Raw genomic sequence first — 7,655 nt, forward strand, 5'->3', positions numbered from 1 at the left:
ATCAGCCGTGGAAGGAAAGAGAAGTGAGAAAGAAAAGAAAGAAAGAAAAAAAAAAAAGGGGGGGGGAGGGATAATATGGGTAGCAATTATAGTTTACCCAAATAGTATAACCGCACACATACTTATAATCCATCTTTCAGACCCAATCTTTCCAAATCCTAGTTAACCTCCCACCTCCCGAATACAATGTGAAATTTATTTTTTTAATTATATGCATGGAAAACCTGCAGGTACTAACATTTCTGATAATCCTTGATCCCATTCTGGTCCTGCAATTCATCATATGGTGCCAAACAACCCTCTTTAAAAATGTGATTAATATATATAAGCACTCTAGTTTCCCAAAACTATCATGTGAAATGTGAAAAAAAATTTTCATTGCTTTCCAAACTTTATCATACTTATGTGCAAAAAGGAATGTATTTATTCTCTGCTCTAAATTCCCCTGCTTCTAGTGCTTCAACTCTGCTTTACAGTCAGACCCCTGTCCCTGCAGAACCTGGCACTGTCTTCCAGACCCCTGTCCCTGCAGTACCTGGCACTGTCTTACAGTCAGACCCCTGTCCCTGCAGTACCTGGCACTGTCTTCCAGACCCCTGTCCCTGCAGTACCTGACACTGTCTTACAGTCAGACCCCTGTCCCTGCAGTACCTGGCACTGTCTTACAGTCAGACCCCTGTCCCTGCAGTACCTGGCACTGTCTTACAGACCCCTGTCCCTGCAGAACCTGGCACTGTCTTCCAGACCCCTGTCCCTGCAGTACCTGGCACTGTCTTACAGTCAGACCCCTGTCCCTGCAGTACCTGGCACTGTCTTCCAGACCCCTGTCCCTGCAGTACCTGACACTGTCTTACAGTCAGACCCCTGTCCCTGCAGTACCTGGCACTGTCTTACAGTCAGACCCCTGTCCCTGCAGTACCTGGCACTGTCTTACAGACCCCTGTCCCTGCAGAACCTGGCACTGTCTTCCAGACCCCTGTCCCTGCAGTACCTGGCACTGTCTTACAGTCAGACCCCTGTCCCTGCAGTACCTGGCACTGTCTTACAGTCAGACCCCTGTCCTTGCAGGACCTGGCACAGTCTTACAGTCAGACCACTGTCCTTGCAGGACCTGGCACTGTCTTACAGTCAGACCCCTGTCCCTGCAGATCCTGGCACTGTCTTACAGACAGACCCCTGTCCCTGCAGATCCTGGCACTGTCTTACAGACCCCTGTCCCTGCAGAACCTGGCACTGTCTTACAGTCAGACCCCTGTCCCTGCAGATCCGGGCACTGTCTTACAGCCAGACCCCTGTCCCTGCAGAACCTGGCACTGTCTTACAGTCAGACCCCTGTCCCTGCAAAACCTGTCCCAGATTTACAGTCAGACCCCTGTCCCTGCAGAACTTGGCATTGTCTTACAGACCCCTGTCCCTGCAGTACCTGGCACTGTCTTACAGACCTCTGTCCCTGCAGTACCTGGCACTGTCTTCCAGACCCCTGCCCCTGCAGTACCTGGCACTGTCTTCCAGACCCCTGTCCCTGCAGTACCTGGCACTGTCTTACAGTCAGACCCCTGTCCTTGCAGTACCTGGCACTGTCTTCCAGACCCCTGTCCCTGCAGAACCTGGCACTGTTTTACAGTCAGACCCCTGTCCCTGCAAACCTGGCACTATCCTACAGTCAGACCCCTGTCCCTGCAGATCCTGGCACTGTCTTACAGACCCCTGTCCCTGCAGAACCTGGCACTGTCTTACAGTCAGACCCCTGTCCCTGCAAAACCTGTCCCTGCTTTACAGTCAGACCCCTGTCCCTGCATAACTTGGCATTGTCTTACAGACCCCTGTCCCTGCAGTACCTAGCACTGTCTTCCAGACCCCTGTCCCTGCAGTACCTGGCACTGTCTTACAGTCAGACCCCTGTCCCTGCAGTACCTGGCACTGTCTTACAGTCAGACTCCTGTCCTTGCAGGACCTGGCACTGTCTTACAGTCAGACCCCTGTCCTTGCAGGACCTGGCACTGTCTTACAGTCAGACCCCTGTCCTTGCAGGACCTGGCACTGTCTTACAGTCAGACCCCTGTCCCTGCAGATCCTGGCAGTGTCTTACAGACCCCTGTCCCTGCAGAACCTGGCACTGTCTTACAGTCAGGCCCCTGTCCCTGCAGATCCTGGCACTGTCTTACAGTCAGACCCCTGTCCCTGCAGAACCTGGCACTGTCTTACAGTCAGACCCCTGTCCCTGCAAAACCTGTCCCTGCTTTACAGTCAGACCCCTGTCCCTGCAGAACTTGGCATTGTCTTACAGACCCCTGTCCCTGCAGTACCTAGCACTGTCTTCCAGACCCCTGTCCCTGCAGTACCTGGCACTGTCTTACAGTCAGACCCCTGTCCCTGCAGTACCTGGCACTGTCTTACAGTCAGACCCCTGTCCTTGCAGGACCTGGCACTGTCTTACAGTCAGACTCCTGTCCTTGCAGGACCTGGCACTGTCTTACAGTCAGACCCCCGTCCTTGCAGGACCTGGCACTGTCTTACAGTCAGACCCCTGTCCTTGCAGGACCTGGCACTGTCTTACAGTCAGACCCCTGTCCTTGCAGGACCTGGCACTGTCTTACAGTCAGACCCCTGTCCCTGCAGATCCTGGCAGTGTCTTACAGACCCCTGTCCCTGCAGAACCTGGCACTGTCTTACAGTCAGACCCCTGTCCCTGCAGAACCTGGCACTGTCTTACAGTCAGACCCCTGTCCCTGCAAAACCTGTCCCTGCTTTACAGTCAGACCCCTGTCCCTGCAGAACTTGGCATTGTCTTACAGACCCCTGTCCCTGCAGTACCTGGCACTGTCTTACAGACCTCTGTCCCTGCAGTACCTGGCACTGTCTTACAGACCTCTGTCCCTGCAGTACCTGGCACTGTCTTACAGACCCCTGTCTTGGCAGTACCTGGCACTGTCTTACAGACCTCTGTCCCTGCAGTACCTGGCACTGTCTTCCAGACCCCTGTCCCTGCAGTACCTGGCACTGTCTTACAGACCCCTGTCTTGGCAGTACCTGGCACTGTCTTACAGACCCCTGTCCCTGCAGTACCTGGCACTGTCTTACAGTCAGACCTCTGTCCCTGCAGTACCTGGCACTGTCTTACAGACCCCTGTCCCTGCAGTACCTGGCACTGTCTTACAGTCAGACCCCTGTCCTTGCAGAACTTGGCATTGTCTTACAGACCCCTGTCCCTGCAGTACCTGGCACTGTCTTCCAGACCCCTGTCCCTGCAGATCCTGGCACGGTCTTACAGACCCCTGTCTCTGCAGTACCTGACACTGTATTACAGTCAGACCCCTGTCCCTGCAGATCCTGGCACTGTCTTACAGTCACACCCCTGTCCCTGCAGTACCTGACACTGTATTACAGTCACACCCCTGTCCCTGCAGTACCTGGCACTGTCTTCCAGACCCCTGTCCCTGCAGTACCTGGCACTGTCTTCCAGACCCCTGTCCCTGCAGTACCTGGCACTGTCTTACAGTCACACCCCTGTCCCTGCAGATCCTGGCACTGTCTTACAGTCACACCCCTGTCCCTGCAATACCGGACACTGTCTTACAGTCAGACCCCTGTCCCTGCAGTACCTGGCACTGTCTTACAGTCAGACTCCTGTCCCTGCAGGACCTGGCACTGTCTTACAGACCCCTGTCCCTGCAGATCCTGGCACTGTCTTACAGACCCCTGTCCCTGCAGATCCTGGCACTGTCTTACAGACCCCTGTCCCTGCAGATCCTGGCACTGTCTTACAGTCAGACCCCTGTCCCTGCAGTACCTGGCACTGTCTTCCAGACCCCTGTCCCTGCAGTACCTGGCACTGTCTTCCAGACCCCTGTCCCTGCAGTACCTGGCACTGTCTTACAGTCAGACCCCTGTCCTTGCAGAACTTGGCATTGTCTTCCAGACCCCTGTCCCTGCAGTACCTGGCACTGTCTTCCAGACCCCTGTCCCTGCAGTACCTGGCACTGTCTTCCAGACCCCTGTCCCTGCAGTACCTGGCACTGTCTTCCAGACCCCAGTCCCTGCAGAACCTGGCACTGTCTTACAGTCAGACCCCTGTCCCTGCAAACCTGGCACTATCTTACAGTCAGACCCCTGTCCCTGCAGATCCTGGCACTGTCTTACAGACCCCTGTCCCTGCAGAACCTGGCACTGTCTTACAGTCAGACCCCTGTCCCTGCAGTACCTGGCACTGTCTTACAGTCAGACCCCTGTCCCTGCAGAACCTGGCACTGTCTTACAGTCAGACCCCTGTCCCTGCAAAACCTGTCCCTGCTTTACAGTCAGACCCCTGTCCCTGCAGAACTTGGCATTGTCTTACAGACCCCTGTCCCTGCAGTACCTAGCACTGTCTTCCAGACCCCTGTCCCTGCAGTACCTGGCACTGTCTTACAGTCAGACCCCTGTCCCTGCAGTACCTGGCACTGTCTTACAGTCAGACCCCTGTCCTTGCAGGACCTGGCACTGTATTACAGTCAGACCCCTGTCCTTGCAGGACCTGGCACGGTCTTACAGTCAGACTCCTGTCCTTGCAGGACCTGGCACTGTCTTACAGTCAGACCCCTGTCCTTGCAGGACCTGGCACTGTCTTACAGTCAGACCCCTGTCCTTGCAGAACTTGGCATTGTCTTCCAGACCCCTGTCCCTGCAGTACCTGGCACTGTCTTCCAGACCCCTGTCCCTGCAGTACCTGGCACTGTCTTACAGTCAGACCCCTGTCCTTGCAGAACTTGGCATTGTCTTCCAGACCCCTGTCCCTGCAGTACCTGGCACTGTCTTCCAGACCCCTGTCCCTGCAGTACCTGGCACTGTATTCCAGACCCCTGTCCCTGCAGTACCTGGCACTGTCTTCCAGACCCCTGTCCCTGCAGAACCTGGCACTGTCTTACAGTCAGACCCCTGTCCCTGCAAACCTGGCACTATCTTACAGTCAGACCCCTGTCCCTGCAGATCCTGGCACTGTCTTACAGACCCCTGTCCCTGCAGAACCTGGCACTGTCTTACAGTCAGACCCCTGTCCCTGCAGTACCTGGCACTGTCTTACAGTCAGACCCCTGTCCCTGCAGAACCTGGCACTGTCTTACAGTCAGACCCCTGTCCCTGCAAAACCTGTCCCTGCTTTACAGTCAGACCCCTGTCCCTGCAGAACTTGGCATTGTCTTACAGACCCCTGTCCCTGCAGTACCTAGCACTGTCTTCCAGACCCCTGTCCCTGCAGTACCTGGCACTGTCTTACAGTCAGACCCCTGTCCTTGCAGGACCTGGCACTGTATTACAGTCAGACCCCTGTCCTTGCAGGACCTGGCACTGTATTACAGTCAGACCCCTGTCCTTGCAGGACCTGGCACTGTCTTACAGTCAGACTCCTGTCCTTGCAGGACCTGGCACTGTCTTACAGTCAGACCCCTGTCCTTGCAGGACCTGGCACTGTCTTACAGTCAGACCCCTGTCCTTGCAGAACTTGGCATTGTCTTCCAGACCCCTGTCCCTGCAGTACCTGGCACTGTCTTCCAGACCCCTGTCCCTGCAGTACCTGGCACTGTCTTACAGTCAGACCCCTGTCCTTGCAGAACTTGGCATTGTCTTCCAGACCCCTGTCCCTGCAGTACCTGGCACTGTCTTCCAGACCCCTGTCCCTGCAGTACCTGGCACTGTCTTCCAGACCCCTGTCCCTGCAGTACCTGGCACTGTCTTACAGTCACACCCCTGTCCCTGCAGATCCTGGCACTGTCTTACAGTCACACCCCTGTCCCTGCAATACCTGACACTGTCTTACAGTCAGACCCCTGTCCCTGCAGAACCTGGCACTGTCTTACAGTCAGACCCCTGTCCCTGCAAAACCTGTCCCTGCTTTACAGTCAGACCCCTGTCCCTGCAGAACTTGGCATTGTCTTACAGACCCCTGTCCCTGCAGTACCTGGCACTGTCTTCCAGACCCCTGTCCCTGCAGTACCTGGCACTGTCTTACAAACCCCTGTCCCTGCAGTACCTGGCACTGTCTTACAGACCTCTGTCCCTGCAGTACCTGGCACTGTCTTCCAGACCCCTGTCCCTGCAGTACCTGGCACTGTCTTACCGTCAGACCCCTGTCCTTGCAGAACCTGGCATTGTCTTCCAGACCCCTGTCCCTGCAGTACCTGGCACTGTCTTCCAGACCCCTGTCCCTGCAGTACCTGGCACTGTCTTCCAGACCCCTGTCCCTGCAGTACCTGGCACTGTCTTCCAGACCCCTGTCCCTGCAGTACCTGGCACTGTCTTACAGTCACACCCCTGTCCCTGCAGATCCTGGCACTGTCTTACAGTCACACCCCTGTCCCTGCAATACCTGACACTGTCTTACAGTCAGACCCCTGTCCCTGCAGAACCTGGCACTGTCTTACAGTCAGACCCCTGTCCTTGCAGAACCTGGCATTGTCTTCCAGACCCCTGTCCCTGCAGTACCTGGCACTGTCTTACAGACCCCTGTCCCTGCAGGACCTGGCACTGTCTTACAGTCAGACCCCTGTCCCTGCAGATCTTGGCACTGTCTTACAGACCCCTGTCCCTGCAGTACCTGGCACTGTATTACAGTCAGACCCCTGTCCCTGCAGATCCTGGCACTGTCTTACAGACCCCTGTCCCTGCAGTACCTGGCACTGTCTTCCAGACCCCTGTCCCTGCAGTACCTGGCACTGTCTTCCAGACCCCTGTCCCTGCAGTACCTGGCACTGTCTTCCAGACCCCTGTCCCTGCAGTACCTGGCACTGTCTTCCAGACCCCTGTCCCTGCAGTACCTGGCACTGTCTTACAGACCCCTGTCCCTGCAGTACCTGGCACTGTCTTACAGTCAGACCCCTGTCCTTGCAGAACTTGGCATTGTCTTACAGACCCCTGTCCCTGCAGTACCTGGCACTGTCTTCCAGACCCCTGTCCCTGCAGTACCTGGCACTGTCTTCCAGACCCCTGTCCCTGCAGTACCTGGCACTGTCTTACAGACCCCTGTCCCTGCAGTACCTGGCACTGTCTTCCAGACCCCTGTCCCTGCAGTACCTGGCACTGTCTTCCAGACCCCTGTCCCTGCAGTACCTGGCACTGTCTTACAGACCCCTGTCCCTGCAGTACCTGGCACTGTCTTACAGTCAGACCCCTGTCCCTGCAGTACCTGGCAATGTCTTACAGTCAGACCCCTGTCCCTGCAGTACCTGGCACTGTCTTACAGTCAGACCCCTGTCCCTGCAGATCCTGGCACGGTCTTACAGACCCCTGTCCCTGCAGGACCTGACACTGTATTACAGTCACACCCCTGTCCCTGCAGTACCTGACACTGTATTACAGTCACACCCCTGTCCCTGCAGTACCTGACACTGTATTACAGTCACACCCCTGTCCCTGCAGTACCTGGCACTGTCAGACTCTTACAGACCCCTGTCCCTGCAGGACCTGGCATTGTCTTACAGTCAGACCCCTGTCCCTGCAGTACCTGACACTGTCTTACAGTCAGACCCCTGTCCCTGCAGTACCTGACACTGTCTTACAGTCAGACCCCTGTCCCTGCAGAAAGTGCCTATAAGTACACCCCCTGCACAACATGGCAGCACTGTACATGCAGTCAGTCAGACACAGCCCAGCAGGAGCACAGCACACTCCTCCAACAAGTGCAC

The sequence above is a fragment of the Dendropsophus ebraccatus genome, chromosome 2 (assembly GCF_027789765.1).
Source record: "Dendropsophus ebraccatus isolate aDenEbr1 chromosome 2, aDenEbr1.pat, whole genome shotgun sequence".
Classification (NCBI taxonomy): domain Eukaryota; kingdom Metazoa; phylum Chordata; class Amphibia; order Anura; family Hylidae; genus Dendropsophus; species Dendropsophus ebraccatus.